The sequence below is a fragment of the Triticum urartu genome, chromosome 7A (assembly GCF_056163025.1).
Source record: "Triticum urartu cultivar PI428250 chromosome 7A, HENAU_Tu73, whole genome shotgun sequence".
NCBI classification, from domain to species: domain Eukaryota; kingdom Viridiplantae; phylum Streptophyta; class Magnoliopsida; order Poales; family Poaceae; genus Triticum; species Triticum urartu.
In genome coordinates this window covers 53,270,517-53,289,309 of record NC_141879.1, presented here as the reverse complement: position 1 = coordinate 53,289,309, position 18,793 = coordinate 53,270,517, and positions in this window count along the sequence as shown.

Genomic DNA, 18,793 nt, shown 5'->3' with positions numbered 1-18,793 from the left:
TTATCTCAAAATTTTCCATGACGTAAAAAATCACGGTAGAAGGGAGGGCGAGATTTTTTTTGGGATTTCTCCGCCTCGCATGGTATGCGATGGATGGTCGGGCCCGAGTGATGCAACAGTCATTTGCTTGTTCTCTTGTACGTGCGTGTGCGTGTGCGTGTGCGTGTGCGTGTGCGTGTGCGTGTGCATGTGTGTGTGTGTGTGTGTGTGCAAGTGAGCCCTTCGCATACTGGACCCGATGGGTCGATGCGAGACTTGATCGATCGGTATTCATTCGTGGTAGTTGTAGGTCCCCAATCGATCGATCAAGGTTCTCTCGCGCGGTTGTAGGAAGCCCTCCCTCGTCCCTGCTACTTGTGATAGGCATTGGCATTCCCCAAAGATGAAGGGTGAAGTAGAGTTGTAGAAAAAAGTATTTTTCCTCTATTAACAATCAAGGTTTGTTGAACGAATAAAAGACACCACACGGACAAGATAAACGGTACCCGCACACACACACACAAAATGCCTGCTTCCAGTGAAAGCAAGGGGTTGTCAATCCCCCTGTTCTCGTCAATTGCAAGGATTAAATTTGTTAGGGCCAGTTTTTTTAGCGGCTTAAAAAATAAGCCATCTCCTTCCCAGCTTTTTTCATAAGCCGCCTCTCTCATTCATTGAGGCTTATGGACTAGTTATAGGATAAATAATATAGAAGCCTCAACAAATTTTGGTAGCGACTTATTTTTTAAGCTGAGGAGAGGCGGCTTATTTTTTAAGCCGCCCAAAAGAACTGACCCTTAGTGATAGATAGATAGATAAAAGAAAAGAAAAATAAAAGTAAATAAATTGCAGCAAGGTATTTTAGGATTTTAGTAAATATAAACTGAATGGACCTAGGGGCCATGGCGTTCACTGGAGGCATTTCTCTCATGAGTATAGCAACGGTGGGTAAACAAGTTACTGTTATGCAATTGAGAGAATAGCGCATAGTTATGATGATTGTTCATGGCATGATCAATACATAGGCATTACGCCCGAGATAAGTAGACCATTAAATTTACTGACGCCTACTACTATTACTTCACCCCACGGCCGCTATCCAGCATGTATCTTATGGTATCAAGTTCATAACAAAAAGAGTAATGATTGGAGCATGATGACGTAATGTAGACAAAGTAAGACAAAATAATATGTTCAAACCACATCGTTTACCTTTAGTAGCAACAATAGAAATATGTGCCTTACAACTCCTGCTGTCATAGAGTAAGAATACCGCAAGATTGAACCTAGTACCAAGCACCTCTTGCACTGAAGATAAATCAATCTAATTGGCCAAAAAAAGATAGAAAGATTAGAGAGAACTACAAGGCTATCAAATCACACATGATAAATTTCAGAATATACTCCATTACTTTCAATGAATAATCTGATCATAAACCCACAATTTATCGGATCCCAACAGGCACACCACAAAAGTTTACATCGGATTGATCTCAAATGAGATCATTGTATTGAAGATCAAGATCAAGAGAGAGAGAGAGAGAGAGATCTAGCTAATGTTATGGACCTATAGGTCCTGTTGGAACTACTCACACATTATTGCGAATGCAGCCAGCTCGATGAAGATAGCCTCCCACTTCTTGGGAAAACCTTATACACAGAAGGTTACCAGTAGCGATGGACAAAAACATGCGCTATTACTATTTACCAGTAGTGCGTTGTGTGCAAGCCCGCTACTACTATATAAGTAGCAGTAGCGCATCCTAAGTAAAAAGCGCTACTACTATAACAGCCACACCGTTGCCGGCATGCTAGGTATAGTAGTAGCGCTGGTCTACAGCCAATGCTTCTGCTATTGGTCTTAGCAGTAGCGCTCTTGCTAGGACCGCAGTACTGCTATGGGTGACTTACCCCAAATTTTCTTCCCCCGCGCCCCGGCCATCTTCTTCCTCCCCTCACTTCCCGCTGCCTCACTCCTTCGCCGCCTCCACATTGCTGTCGCTACCGCATTGTCGCCGTCGTCCTCCCTCCTCCTTCCTCGGTATGCCCTCCTCCTCCCACCGCGCCCTCCTCACTCCTCCTCCGGCCGCCCCCTCCTCCCTGCTCCCTCCTCCCTCCTCCTCCTCCTCCTCCTCCTCCTCCTCTCTCCTCCCTCCTCCTCCTCCGGCGCTGGACAAGTTAATTATGTAGGTTAACTAGGTTAACTAGCTAGGTTAACTAACTAGGTTATTTATTGTAAGTGCTTAATAGGACTAGTTTATTTATAGCGAGTGCTTAATAGAACTAGTTTATTTATAGCAAGTGCTTAATAGAATTATTTTATTTACAGTAAGTGGTTAATATATTTTGTTTATGCAGAAATCAAGTTTGCCCCTGCCTCATTCCCGCAGTCGTCCCCATCGTCGACCCCTGAAGACCTTTGTTAATGTCGATGATGATGCATTGTAATGTGTTGTAAATGTCGATGATGAAAATGCTAGTGCTATATAGTTTCCATGTCATTGATGTCGATGATGATGCATTCTGAATATAGAGGATGCCTTGGTGTTCTTGTTTGCAATGTGCCTCCGAGTGGCCTATGTTTTGCTGGAATGTTGCTTCGTTTCCGTCCCGACAAATTTCAGGCGCCCGATATGTCCTGTCTTTAGCAAAGGTCATGCCAAAATTTTTCATGAATTTTAGCATGACTTGTGCTACAATGTAGGGCATATCAAGTGCTTGTGATTTGCCAGAACGGGAATTCAATGATAATTCGGCAAAACATAGGGCATTTTTTCTATGTCATTACTTGATATATGGAACGGGTTGGCTTTAGGTCTGTTTCGGCTCCTTGTGTGTCTTTCAGTGAGGGAGATTGTCCACCATATATATATTTGAGGGAGGAAGAATGCCGACTGTTGTCATGGGGGTCGCTTGTCCTTCTTCTCTTTGTGCTAGACCTTTGTTACGCACTAGGGGAAGAAGGAGTAGCGACCATCATTGACGGTCGAAATGGTGAGGGGGTTTCCACCATATATGAGAGAAGAAGAATGCCGACTGTTGTCGTGGGGGTCACTTCTCCTTCTTTTCCTTGTGCTAAATATTTGTAATGCACTAGGGAAAGGAAGAATAGCGACCATCACCAACGTTCGCAATATCAGAGAGGGAGTGCCCACCATATACGTGAGATGAGCGTTTAGGAAGGAAGACTCGACAGACCTAAAGTCAACCTGTTGCATATTGAGTAATAATGATCTGTGTGTCAAGTTTCCTGATAGTTGCCTTCGATCAATTTTCAATTCATGTTTCAACTATGAACATAGAAAATGTCTGTCGATGAAAAGGAATTCTGTATGTGCGAATACTGCGAAGACGAGCGCGGCCTGTGCGATAGGCCTCACCTAGTTGGTGGTAGGCGTTTCAGCATCAAGCTGGATGGGACCTTCGAAGTGGATAGAGTAAGTCAGAACGACAAGTTTTTTTTTCATAATTAAGCATGACTTATGCTTCTTTTGCTTCAACTTATAATTTTAGTTTTTTACTATTCTACTAGTGTATCCCCTGCCATGCAAGAATTTCTGTCTTGGATAAGATTGGTTTCAGTACTATGGAAATTATGGAGGTAAAGAGAGTTCACTTGTGGACCGAGCATGGTTATACTTTTGCTGTAAAATTATATAATGCAGACACGTACGCCTATTTTGAATGCAAAAATTGAAGAGCACTATGCAAGGCTTATGCATTTGAGGATGATATGCTTATCACCTTTGATATTCGTCCGGAAGATGATATTCTAGGTAATATCGACATCTGGGTCGATGTGCAGACGCATCCAGTTCTACCATTATGTGAGTTTCTCAACCATATTTATTAAATAATTTATATTGTTTATTTAAAAATAATTGACAACTAATTTGTATTGACAACTTATTTCCATTCAAGCAAACTTGTCCGGCGCTTGGTATACATCACCTACTACTGTCCCGGGGCTAAACTAAACCGCGAGGAGATAGGTCATTATGTTTCATGGCTTGAGGATCTTGATACTGTCAAGACATGTTATTTTTCTGGACTTCGAGATATTAGTACTCAAAATGTGCGACCACTAGTGTGCGTATTGAACTACGGTCACATCTATTTAGGAAAATGGTAACATTTTTACTATTTATCCTCAATGCATCTTTTGCATACTTTATTTTTTATGCTAAACTTCATTGCTAAGTAACGTTCTTCAACAGGGACTCTCGATAATAGTTGTGCCTCATTGGATCGAGACTATAGGTCGCATGACAATGGTTAGCTTACGGCCAAGACATACTACATTGCACATGAGTGCATTCAGGATTTCTCGAAGCGAGCAAGTCTTGATAGTCAAAGACTGGAGGAAACTTGTGAAGAATCGCATCAGAGAAGTACTAGGGGGCAGCAATCAGAAGCGCATCCCACAATTAGGAGACAAGTTTATCTGCATGCTCCAATATGATGAACCAAGAGTGCTACACATGTTCTATGCTATTTTACCTCAGAGAGAGCAGCAGGAGTGACTAGCTAGCTAGAATGAGTTTAAAGATGATGATGTGCTACATTATGACTATGATGATTAAATAGCTAGTGTTGGTGGTAATGACTATGATGATTATTATTAGCTAGTGTTGGTGGTGATTAGATAGCTACACTATGACTATGATGATTAAATAGTGTTGGTGGTAATCACTATGATGATTATTAGCTAGTGTTGTTGGTGATGATATGATGCAAGAGTTTTTATATTAATATGATGATGATGTTGATCATGATTATCATGATGATTTGTTATTATGATCATGATTAGTTATTATATCATAGGTGGAAGGAACGCAAATTAGATTCATGTGGATGGATCAAAAGTGACCAAAAGTTGAATTAGTATGATCGTCATCCTAATTCAACTTTTGATTCATCCAAATGAATCTAATCCATGTTTCTTCCTCACAATGATATATTAATTCATCATGGACATAATGATATAACATCCTCTTAATTGGTATTGTATCAAAATTTGTATAACGATGTATAAATACACAAAAAATAATAAAAAATGAAAAACAGAATAGTGGTAGGCAATTAGGCATCAAGGACTGGTCCACCATATCATTGGAGTCTGGTACTTCCGGGCATTCAACAACAGGGGCACGAGACGATGGTAGATAGGCAGACATGTGTTGTGCTACCTCCTGATGTTGCCGCTTTATTCAAATAGATGAGACACGAGAAATAGTCGATGTTGCAGCTGGCAGATAGAGTTTCCATTCCGAGACACAAAGAGTAGCCCACAATGCGGATACCGGGCGGCTGAATGGAATAAGTAACCACGGCTCAGCCCTAGAGCATGTTCCACATCCCAATCAACCTTACTTTTACCCCGGTTTTCCTTTCAGTTTCATGTAGTAAGCTTGTTGTTGTGAGTACATAATTGCTCTTTTTGTATTTTCTCTTTGGTGCAACTAGAAAAGTGGCCCGCCCGATGTGCGGGCTAGAATTTTTTTAATTTGTATGATGAAAAGCAACATCTTTAATATGAACCTGAGTGGACCTTGAAGATATTATTATTCAATTAATAATTCTCATAATTAACATATTTATCCAATTATTATTTTTCATTACGATGGATTGTCATTCTGTGAAAGTATGATATTCCAATTCAGAATTATGACATCATAATACACATTGTTCGACAAAGCTAAGCCTCTCCTAAGAGTGAAAACTATTGAGAAGACCACCATGGTCCCTAATGAGAATGACGGAAGACGTGGGAATGATGTTGATAGATGCGCTTAACTAGGAATGTTCCTTATTAATATCTTCCTTCTTGGCCCTTGCGACTGGATGATTTAGGGGACACCCAAAGTTGTGCTTGATCATCACAAGGTTGAGGAATTCTAGTCTCGTGATGGCGAGTTAATATATCCTCTAGACATGACAACTTTTATTGAGCGATTCCCAGTTTGTATCGGTTTGCAAAATGTAGATATGATAGTTTCCTTCCGAAGTTTACTTAAAAAGACCACCTATATATTGAATATATAAAAAATTAGGTAAATTTTATCATGATATATTGGATATTTCGTACACTTAATTTGTTCTTCTTATTTTAGAATTCGTCTCCCAAGGAATGACAGGCATGATGTCAGCTTAGGTAGAAATCACATGAGCATGAAAGCTTAATCGAGGGTTGAATCAGACTGTGCAGATCGCAATGGCATAAGTATATTTGAACCGTGGCAAAGGACACCATTTAGCTAGTATAACCACCAACAGTTTCCTAAAAGAATGCAATATAAAAGTCCACTAAGCTGGATACATTTGTACAATATAACCACCAACTGTGGCAAAGGACCGATCAAGCTATAAGCACTAATATGCATTAATTATCCCTGTGCGCTGCTTTGGGCGTCTTCGCTTTCTTGCACTTCGCTGAGAGCTAATCGTCGGGTCAGGACTGCGCCAACAATGCGACGCCTCCGCTGGTGGCCACGACAACACAAAAATGCTACACTTACGGACAGCACACAGGCAAATTAACTTACAGACTACCTCCTAACCAATCCCTTCGCCCCCATGATTTATAGTGTGAGCCCTGCTGCCCTTTGTTTTCCAATTAACCATTGCCAAATCAGTCCGTAACTTGCTTTCCGTGGGATATGTCCATAAGTGTAGCATAGTTGACGACAACAAGGCAGAAGGCTAGTAACTACTGCCCGTAGATAAAAAAGGAACTCATGAGGCTATTCGAGGTGCCAAGAAAGAAGGATACATGGATCCAGTGACCAAGCAGTCGTGCTTGATGAAACCTAAAACATGATCGCCAGAACTAGAGGCCCTATTGACGTTGTCAAAATAGTTCCCAATACCTTCCATTTCTACGTGTAATTTATTAGAACCAAACATTCGAAGACACGATGCGGCATCGTGTGTTTGGGTGCGAAGGAAAAGTGAGGACGAGGAGTATATGAGCATCTTCCAATATATGATAGTACTCGTGTATATTTCGCAAAAAAAAAGGGAGTACTCGTGTATGGCAGGTGAACGTGCACTATGTCTGAACAAAAATGACCAAATTGATGCCATTATGGGCACTTCACTATTGGGAAAACATGTTACATTATGTGAAACAAATAGTGTCAAGGAAAAAGATAAATATATCTGCAGAGCTAGACGCCTTAGATGTTCATCCCAGTCTGAAGAAATTTTGCGTGACTGGTACCATGGAACCATAGTTTTCTTTTCGAAGAGGAGGATAAACCCCGACCTCCTCATTGAGCCATGCACACGGCCATCTTTATTATATTATTCTACAAAATCTTATAAAATAATAGTTTGTCTAATTCACATCTAGATGTTTTCTAAGGATGTCACATCCAAACTCTCACAAATAACATAGCAACAAGAAACAAAAAACCCGTGACAAAAAAAAAATAGACCACAAACATAATGGACACAAGGTTAGATGTGATATAGTTATGTCACATCTAGATGTGTCCTAGACAGACCCAATAAAATAATTATATGGATCAACCCAAATCCACCTTCCAGACGAACACTGTTGCCATACCTATAAAGTTAATGATGTGGCCTGGCCTCGCACTAACACACACAATGTAATCCAGTGGCCTCACCAAGCCTCCCGCCGGCGAGCCCGGAGAACCAACTAGTCTGGCAGCCCCATAGCATGCGCCCTATGCACATGCTCTATAATCCACCACCGTTTCTTTAGTGGTCCCATCTTTAGAAATGATCAATGCCTTAATCTTGCCAACCTCTTCTGTCGCAAACGCCACCATGGTGATAGTCTGATAGACAATGCCATCCTCTTGCGCGTGCCCCACGTGCATCTAGCACCGCACCCCACTGCGCCACACCGCCGAGACCTGCTTCCGTCTATGCTGAAGATGCAACACAGCTCCACATCTTGCCCCCTCCGGCCAGCATGTGCTTCAAAACGATGTCGTCAGGAAGGAGAACGACGCCGAAAGTGTCGTCATCGTCCGATCTGGGAGACCAGATCTAGGATTTTCCTAAGAACATCTCGACCATGGTGACGCAAACTGCAACGGGGACGTTTCGACAAGGAAACGACTCCGGGTACGCCGTCATCGTCTGCCATATGACCATAGTCGCCATGATTTTCACTGGCAGTCAGGCCACCCCGATCCATGCGGAGCGTCGCCGTGGCCCGTCGTTACCTTCCAAGTGCCCTATCGGATTCATATAACGGCGGCGGCGTGTAGTCACCGTGGCCTGTCGGTGCGTTCCAAGAACGGTGAGATCTCCCCGTACTCGTGTTGATGGCCGCCGACAGGAGCACTGTGGCTTTGTTCTTGTGTGGCTACGCTGCCCACGTGGGAGATGGTGTTGTCATAGTATTGCGGCTACGATTTGAGGATGAGTGGCAGACCAGGCAGTTTGTCTCGGGTGCGCACGAGTGAGAACAAATTGCACAAAAAATACCAGTGTTGGTCTATGAGGCTAGTCTAGATCATGCCATGCGTAACGGCCAGGAACCGGTGGATGTGGCCGGGGTGCAGGTCAGCTGCACGGGCATTTGGCCCACCCTATTTTGGCATAGGGCATTGGCACATGTGCCGGACTGGACACAGATACATGTGCGAGGAAATGTTCCTTGATGGGGCGACAGGAAATGTTCCTTGATGGGGCGACGAGGTTTCTTTGACAAGGGTTGTATGTGAAAGCCTGACTTAATAAGAATGATAGACTACTCATATCAACAAAAAAATACATGTTTCTCAGTGAGCTCATTCGCAAAAAACTCCAAACATAAGCGTGCTTGGATTGGAGCGATTTAAGGATGGGTGACCGACTGAAAATTTGATCCCAGGTATGCACCCGTGAGTACAAAATACACAGAAAAAGACTACTGTTAATTAGTGAGGCCAAATCTAGATCACGCCATTCGTAACGGTTAGGAACTGTAGATGTGGTGGGTGTTACATCAGGTGGTAAATAAAAAAATTTCTTTTCAAGCAAAAAGTGATGATACTAATATAGTTACAATTTCATAAGAAATCGTTCATACATATTTCTTCCGTCTCAAAATAAATATCTCAAATTTGTACTAAATTCTATGCAAAATTATACTAAAGTTTTGATACTTATTTTGGGACGATTTTACGCTTTCTGTATACCACAAGTGCCAGTTTTTATAAACGAAATGTCAGTCTTTGTAATCTTACACTTACGTATTTGTCTGAGCAAAGTCTCTATTAATGAGTTGCCAAAACAGTGAATACTGAGCATATAGGACAGCGGATGCTACTAGAAAACGTCGTAGGTCTGCACTGCTGACAAAGATAAAATAGATTGGATAGGTACTAAATGAACTGAATGGGGAAAACGGTATTCTACTCTTGACCTTTGCTTCAGCTAAGTGGAGTACCTACTATCTATAGGTATCGGTTTAGAGCTAGATATATCCGTATCAGACAAATGGCCCATCATTTTATCAGGGGCTGTTATCCGAGGGCCTCAGGACGTGTACCGGTTCATGCTTTTTATTTGAGGAACCGTCAGGAGCATGCCTTTCTTTTATAGAAGGGATGGCAAAATGACGCAATTTATAAAGGGGCGAGCGTTTTTAGGGAATGTCGCAGAAACTGTAAAAAGACCGATCTAGAAACTAGTTTAGCTGCCATGAAATGCGAGGTCACGCTGATTGATTGCGTCTAGTGCAAGTGCCGCCATCTCGCGGTGCATCAGCCACTGTCCAGTGAACACGCGTCTATTCCGCTCCTTCCAGATCGACCATAGCATGTAGATGATTCTCCCACTGTGCCTCTTGCCCACCTGTTTGGACTGTGAATTCAGTGTCTTGTCTCACCAGTCGGACACGTAACATGGCTCCAGGAGGAAGCCCGAGATTGGAACACCTTCATTTCTCCATGTGTTCACCTAGTTCCAGACCGCGACCTTGAAGGGACAGTCCTTGCAGAGGCGAGTTGTTGTTTCCGGCTGCTGAAGACAAAGCAGGCACCTAGGTCGCGAGGCTATCCCCTCACAACTAGCATATCCGCAGTGAGGATTCTTCCGTGTAGAGCTAGCCAGGCAAAGAACTTGTATTTGTGCTCAGCGTTTGTGGAACAGACCTTGGCCATGTCGAAACGTGAGTACGAGCCAAAGAATTGTGCGCCGTAGGCAGAGGCAGCAGAGTATGCCCCAGAGGTGGTTAAGTACCAGTGAATGATGTCCTCCTGGGCAGGAAGGAGGGTGATCTGTCTGATCTGATTCGAGAGAGACACGAATTCTCCCTGTTGCTGAATGGTCTGAAGTCTGGCCACTGCCCTGATAAAGTTCTCGTTCATTAGCTTGTTGTGCACCGATCTGTTCTTTTCTGGAGGTAATCTTGTAAGGCTCTGGAGCTAGAAGCTTGATTGGACCATCTCCGTACCAGTTGTCATGCCAGAACAGTGTCTTTTCCCATTGCCTAGCGTAATCGAGGTACACACGCGAAAGAGGTTCATGTCTGCTTGGTCACACGACAACTCCGATCCCACCCATGGCCTCTCCGGATCAGTCCATTGCAACCACGGCCACCGGAGGCGCTTGACACAGATAAATCTCTCCAGGTCCATGATCCCAAGACCGCCCAAATGCCTCGGGCAGCAGATAGTCTTCCAGTTAACAAGGGAGTGTCCTCTTGAGGTTTGAGATTGGTCCTCTTTTTGCCAGATGAAGGCCCAAATGATTTTGTCTATTTTTCTCAGGGTCCCCTTTGACAGGTTGAGAGCTGTGATGTGGAAGGTGCCATGGCCGTGAGGACATACTGTGCGAGTGCCACCCTTCCAAGCTTGTTGAGCAGTTTTCCTTTCCATCCTAAAAGTCTGCGCGCTAACCTATCAACGAAGGGTTGCAGATCAATTCCTTTAAGACGGCGATAATGTAGGGGGAGCCCCAAGTAGCGTCCCAGGAAGGTGGCGATCTTGATGGGAAAATCTACCTTGTAAGTCTGGTTCTCCAAACTTAAGAATATGTAATTGATCCTCCTTAGTGGGAAAATCTACCTTGTAAGTCTAGTTCTCCAACTTGACAAGGTTCCACTGAAAATTACCCGGTACCAACTCCTGCAACTGCTGCACAATCCATGCGTCTGTCATGGACCCATTAGTCACCCTGACAACTGTTGCGAAGGAGCTCTCCATCACATGCATCGATGGTGCAACTGTTGGGGAACGTTGCAGAAAACAAAAATTTTCCTACGGTTTTACCAAGATCCATCTAGGAGTTCATCTAGCAACGAGTGATTGGATTGCATCTACATACCTTTGTAGATCACGCGCGGAAGCGTTCAAAGAACGGGGATGAGGAAGGCGTACTCGACGTGATCCAAATCACCGGAGATCCTAGCGCCGAACGGACGGCACCTCCGCGTTCAACACACGTACGGTCAGCGTAACGTCTCCTTCTTCTTGATCCAGCAAGGGGGAAGGAGAGGTTGAGGAAGATGGCTCCAGCAGCAGCACGACGGCGTGGTGGTGATGGAGCTGCAGTACTCCGGCAGGGTTTCGCCAAGCACTATGGAGGAGGAGGAGGTGTTGGAGAGGGAGAGGGAGGCACCAAAGGCAAGGGTGAGAGGTCCTCCCTTCCCCCCACTATATATAGGGGGCCTAGGGGGGGCGCCGGCCTAGGAGATGCAATCTCCTAGGGGGGGCGGCGGCCAAGGGAGGAATCCCTCCTCCCCAAGGCACCTAGGAGGTGCCTTCCCCTCTTAGGACTCTTCCTTTAGGGTTTCCCCCACCCTAGGCGCATGGGCCCTAGGGGGAAGTGGCGCACTGGATCCCTTCCCACTTCAGCCCATGGGGCCCTCCGAGATAGGTGGCCCCACCCGGTGGACCCCCGGGACCCTTCCGGTGGTCCCGGTACAATACCGGTGACCCCGAAACTTGTCCCGATGGCCGAAATAGCACTTCCTATATATAATTCTTTACCTCCGGACCATTCCGGAACTCCTCGTGACGTCCGGATCTCATCCGGGACTCCGAACAACATTCAGGTTACTGCACATACATATCCCTACAACCCTAGCGTCACCGAACCTTAAGTGTGTAGACCCTACGGGTTCGGGAGACATGTAGACATGACCGAGATCGCTCTCTGGTCAATAACCAACAGCAAGATCTGGATACTCATGTTGGCTCCCACGTGCTCCTCGATGATCTCATCGGATGAACCACTATGTCGAGGATTCAAGCAACCCCGTATACAATTCCCTTCGTCAATCGGTATGTTACTTGCCCGAGATTCGATCGTCGGTATCCCAATACCACATTCAATCTCGTTACCGGCAAGTCACTTTACTCGTACCGTAATGCATGATCCCATGACCAGACACTTGGTCACTTTGAGCTCATTATGATGATGCATTACCGAGTGGGCCCAGTGATACCTCTCCGTCATACGGAGTGACAAATCCCAGTCTTGATCCGTGTCAACCCAACAGACACTTTCGGAGATACCTGTAGTATACCTTTATAGTCACCCAGTTACGTTGTGACGTTTGGCACACCCAAAGCACTCCTACGGTATCCGGGAGTTACACGATCTCATGGTCTAAGGAAAAGATACTTGACATTGGAAAACTGTAGCAAACGAACTATACGATCTTGTGCTATGTTTAGGATTGGGTCTTGTCCATCACATCATTCTCCTAATGATGTGATCTCGTCATCAATGACATCCAATGTCCATAGTCAGGAAACCATGACTATCTGTTGATCAACGAGCTAGTCAACTAGAGGCTTACTAGGGACATGTTGGTGTCTATTATTCACACATGTATTACGATTTCCGGATAACACAATTATAGCATGAATAAAGACAATTTATCATGAACAAGGAAATATAATAATAATGCTTTTATTATTGCCTCTAGGGCATATTTCCAACAGTCTCCCACTTGCACTAGAGTCAATAATCTAGTTACATTGTGATGAATCGAACACCCATGGAATTCTGGTGTTGATCATGTTTTGCGCTAGGGAGAGGTTTAGTCAACAGATCTGCTACATTCAGTTCCGTATGTACTTTACAAATATCTATGTCTCCATCTTGAACATTTTCATGAATGGAGTTGAAGCGACGCTTGATGTGCCTTGTCTTCTTGTGAAACCTGGGCTCCTTGGCAAGTGCAATAGCTCCAGTGTTGTCACAGAAGAGTTTGATTGGCCCCAACGCATTGGGTATGACTCCTAGGTCGGTGATGAACTCCTTCACCCAAATTGCTTCATGTGCTGCCTCCGAGGCTGCCATGTATTCCGCTTCACATGTAGATCCCGCCACGACGCTTTGCTTGCAACTGCACCAGCTTACTGCCCCACCATTCAAAATATACACGTATCCGGTTTGTGACTTTGAGTCATCCAGATCTGTGTCGAAGCTAGCGTCGACGTAACCATTTACGACGAGCTCTTCGTCACCTCCATAAACGAGAAACATTTCCTTAGTCCTTTTCAGGTACTTCAGGATATTCTTGACCGCTGTCCAGTGTTCCTTGCCGGGATTACTTTGGTACCTTCCTACCAAACTTACGGAAAGGTTTACTTCAGGTCTAGTACACAGCATGGCATACATAATAGAACCTATGGCTGAGGCATAGGGGATGACACTCATCTCTTCTATATCTTCTGCCGTGGTCGGACATTGAGCTGAGCTCAATTTCACACCTTGCAACACAGGCAAGAACCCCTTCTTAGACTGGTCCATATTGAACTTCTTCAATATCTTATCAAGGTATGTGCTTTGTGAAAGACCTATGAGGCGTCTTGATCTATCTCTATAGATCTTGATGCCTAATATATAAGCAGCTTCTCCAAGGTCCTTCATTGAAAAACTCTTATTCAAGTAGGCCTTAATGCTGTCCAAGAGTTCTATATCATTTCCCATCAAAAGTATGTCATCTACATATAATATGAGAAATGCTACAGAGCTCCCACTCACTTTGTTGTAAACGCAGGCTTCTCCATAAGTCTGCGTAAACCCAAACGCTTTGATCATCTCATCAAAGCGAATGTTCCAACTCCGAGATGCTTGCACCAGCCCATAAATTGAGCGTTGGAGCTTGCACACCTTGTTAGCATTCTTAGGATCGACAAAACCTTCTGGCTGCATCATATACAATTCTTCCTTAAGGAAACCATTAAGGAATGCCGTTTTGACGTCCATTTGCCATATCTCATAATCATAGAATGCGGCAATTGCTAACATGATTCAGACGGACTTTAGCTTCGCTACCGGTGAGAAAGTCTCATCGTAGTCAACACCTTGAACTTGTCGATAACCCTTAGCGACAAGCCGAGCTTTATAGATGGTCACATTACCATCCGCGTCTGTCTTCTTCTTAAAGATCCATTTATTTTCTATGGCTCGCCACTCAACGGGCAAGTCAGTCAAAGTCCATACTTCGTTTTCATACATGGATCCTATCTCGGATTTCATGGCTTCTAGCCATTTGTTGGAATCCGGGCCCGCCATCGCTTCCTCATAGTTCGAAGGTTCACCATTGTCTAACAACATGATTTCCAAGACAGGGTTGCCGTACCACTCTGGTGCGGAACGTGTCCTTGTGGACCTTCGAATTTTCAGTAGCAACTTGATTTGAAGTTTCATGATCATCATCATTAAATTCCTCTCTAGTCGGTGCAGGCACCTCAGGAACATTTTCTTGAGTTGCGCCATTTTCCGGTTCAAGAGGTAATACTTCATCAAGTTCTACTTTCTTCCCACTTACTTCTTTCGAGAGAAACTCTTTCTCTAGAAAGGATCCATTCTTGGCAACAAAGATCTTGCCTTCGGATCTGAGGTAGAAGGTATACCCAATAGTTTCTTTAGGGTATCCTATGAAGACGCATTTTTTCGACTTGGGTTCGAGCTTTTCAGGTTGAAGTTTCTTGACATAAGCATCGCATCCCCAAACTTTTAGAAACGACAGCTTAGGTTTCTTCCCAAACCATAATTCATACGGTGTCGTCTCAACGGATTTCGGCGGAGCCCTATTTAAAGTGAATGCGGCAGTCTCTAAAGCATAGCCCCAAAAAGATAGCGGTAAATCGGCAAGAGACATCATAGATCGCACCATATATAATAGAGTGCGATTACAACGTTCGGACACACCATTACGCTGAGGTGTTCCAGGCGGCGTGAGCTGTGAAACTATTCCACATTTTCTTAAATGTGTGCCAAACTCGTGACTCAAGTATTCTCCTCCACGATCTGATCGTAGGAACTTGATTTTTCTGTCACGTTGATTCTCAACCTCACTCTGAAATTCCTTGAACTTTTCAAAGGTCTCAGACTTGTGTTTCATTAAGTAGACATACCCATATCTACTTAAGTCATCAGTAAGGGTGAGAACATAACGATAGCCACCGCGAGCCTCAACACTCATTGAACCGCACACATCAGTATGTATGATTTCCAATAAGTTGGTTGCTCGCTCCATTGTTCCTGAGAACGGAGTCTTGGTCATTTTACCCATGAGGCATGGTTCGCACGTGTCAAATGATTCGTAATCAAGAGACTCTAAAAGTCCATCAGCATGGAGCTTCTTCATGCGTTTGACACCTATGTGACCAAGGCGGCAGTGCCACAAGTATGTGGGACTATCATTATCAACCTTACATCTTTTGGTACTCACACTATGAATATGTGTAGCATTACGCCCGAAATTCATTAAGAATAAACCATTCACCATCGGAGCATGACCATAAAACATATCTCTCATATAAATAGAACAACCATTATTCTCGGATTTAAATGAGTAGCCATCTCGTATTAAACGAGATCCTGATACAATGTTCATGCTCAAAGCTGGTACTAAATAACAATTATTGAGGTTTAAAACTAATCCCGTAGGTAAATGAAGAGGCAGCGTGCCGACGGCGATCACATCGACCTTGGAACCATTCCCGACGCGCATCGTCACCTCGTCCTTCGCCAGTCTCCGCTTATTCCACAGCTCCTGCTTTGAGTTACAAATGTGAGCAACTGCACCGGTATCAAATACCCAGGAGCTACTACGAGTACTGGTAAGGTACACATCAATTACATGTATATCACATATACCTTTTGTTTTGCCGGCCTTCTTGTCCGCTAAGTATTTGGGGCAGTTCTGCAGTTCTGCTTCCCGTGACCACTCTCCTTGCAATAAAAGCACTCAGTCTCGGGCTTGGGTCCATTCTTTGGCTTCTTCCCGGCAGCTTGCTTGCCGGGCGCGGCAACTCCCTTGCCGTCCTTCTTGAAGTTCTTCTTACCCTTGCCTTTCTTGAACTTAGTGGTTTTATTCACCATCAACACTTGATGTTCCTTTTTGACATCTACCTCTGCTGATTTCAGCATTGCAAATACTTCAGGAATGATCTTTTCCATCCCCTGCATATTGAAGTTCATCACAACGATCTTGTAGCTCGGTGGAAGCGACTGAAGGATTCTGTCAATGACCGCGTCATCCGGGAGATTAACTCCCAGCTGAGTCAAGCGGTTATGTAACCCAGACATAGTGAGTATGTGCTCACTGACAGAACTGTTTTCGTCCATCTTAGAGCTGAAGAACTTGTCGGAGGCTTCATATCTCTCGACCCGGGCATGAGCTTCGAAAACTATTTTCAGCTCTTCGAACATCTCATATGCTCCGTGTCTCTCAAAACGCTTTTGGAGCCCCGGCTCTAAGCTGTAAAGCATGCCGCACTGAACAAGGGAGTAGTCATCGGTACGTGCCTGCCAAGCGTTCATAACGTCTTGTTCTGCAGGGAGAACAGGTGCATCACCTAGCGGTGCTTGTAGGACATAATCTTTCTTGGCAGCTATGAGGATGATCCTTAGGTTCCGGACCCAGTCCATGTAGTTGCTGCCATCGTCTTTCAGCTTGGTTTTCTCTAGGAACGCGTTGAAGTTGAGGACTACGTTGGCCATTTGATCTACAAGACATATTGTAAAGATTTTAGACTAAGTTCATGATAATTAAGTTCGTCTAATCAATTTATTCAATGAACTCCCACTTAGATAAACATCCCTCCTGTAATCTAAGTATAACATGATCCGAGTTAACTAGGCCGTGTCCGATCATCACGTGAGACGGACTAGTCAACATCGGTGAACATCTTCATGTTGATCATATCTTCTATACGACTCATGCTCGACCTTTCGGTCTTCTGTGTTCCGAGGCCATGTCTGTACATGCTAGGCTCGTCAAGTCAACCTAAGTGTTTTGCATGTGTAAATCTGTCTTACACCCATTGTATGTGAACGTTAGAATCTATCACACCCGATCATCACGTGGTGCTTCGAAACAACGAACTGTCGCAACGGTGCACAGTTAGGGGGAACACTTTCTTGAAATTATTATGAGGGATCATCTTATTTACTACCGTCGTTCTAAGTAAACAAGATGCAGAAACATGATAAACATCACATGCAATCAAATAATAATAGTGACATGATATGGCCAATATCACATAGCTCCTTTGATCTCCATCTTGGGGCTCCATGATCATCTTGTCACCGGCATGACACCATGATCTCCATCATCATGATCTCCATCATCGTGTCTCCATGAAGTTGCTCGCCAACTATTACTTCTACTACTATGGCTAACGCGTTTAGCAATAAAGTAAAGTAATTTACATGGCGTTTCTCAATGACACGCAGGTCATACAAAAAATAAAGACAACTCCTATGGCTCCTGCCAGTTGTCATACTCATCGACATGCAAGTCGTGATTCCTATTACAAATAGCATGAACATCCCATACATCACATATATATCATTCATCATTCATCACAACTTTGGCCATATCATATCACAAAGCACTTGCTGCAAAAACAAGTTAGACGTCCTCTAATTGTTGTTGCATGTTTTACGTGGCTGAAGTAGGGTTCTAGCAAGAACGTTTTCTTACCTACGTGAAAGCCACAACGTGATTTGTCAACTTCTATTTACCCTTCATAAGGACCCTTTTCATCGAATCCGCTCCAACTAAAGTGGGAGAGACAGACACCCGCCAGCCACCTTATGCAACTAGTGCATGTTAGTCGGTGGAACCGGTCTCACGTAAGCGTACGTGTAAGGTTGGTCCGGGCCGCTTCATCCCACAATACCGTTGAAGCAAGATAAGACTAGTAGCGGCAAGAAAGTTGAAAACATCAACGCCCACAACAAATTGTGTTCTACTCGTGCAAGAGAACTACACATAGACCTAGCTCATGATGCCACTATTGGGGAACGTTGCAGAAAACAAAAAGTTTCCTATGGTTTCACCAAGATCCATCTAGGAGTTCATCTAGCAACGAGTGATTGGATTGCATCTACATACCTTTGTAGATCACGCGCGGAAGCGTTCAAAGATTACAACTCTCTATTCCTTTTATTTTTTTATTTGGCCTTTCTTTTTTCCTTTTTCTATTCTTTTTTTCTTTTTTTGGGACAATGCTCTATTAATGATGATAATCACACTTCTATTTATTTACAACTCAAAGATTACAACTCGATACTAGAACAAGATATGACTCTATATGGATGCCTCCGGCGGTGTACCGGGATTGCGATGAATCAAGTGTGACATGTATGAAGAATTATGAACGGTGGCTTTGCCACAAATACGATGTCAACTACATGATCATGCAAAGCAATATGACAATGATGATGCGTCATGATAAACGGAATGGTGGAAAGTTGCATGAAAATATATCTCGGAATGGCTATGGAAATGCCATAATAGGTAGGTATGGTGGCTGTTTTGAGGAAGATATAAGGAGGTTTATGTGTGAAAAAGTGTATCATATCACAGGGTTTG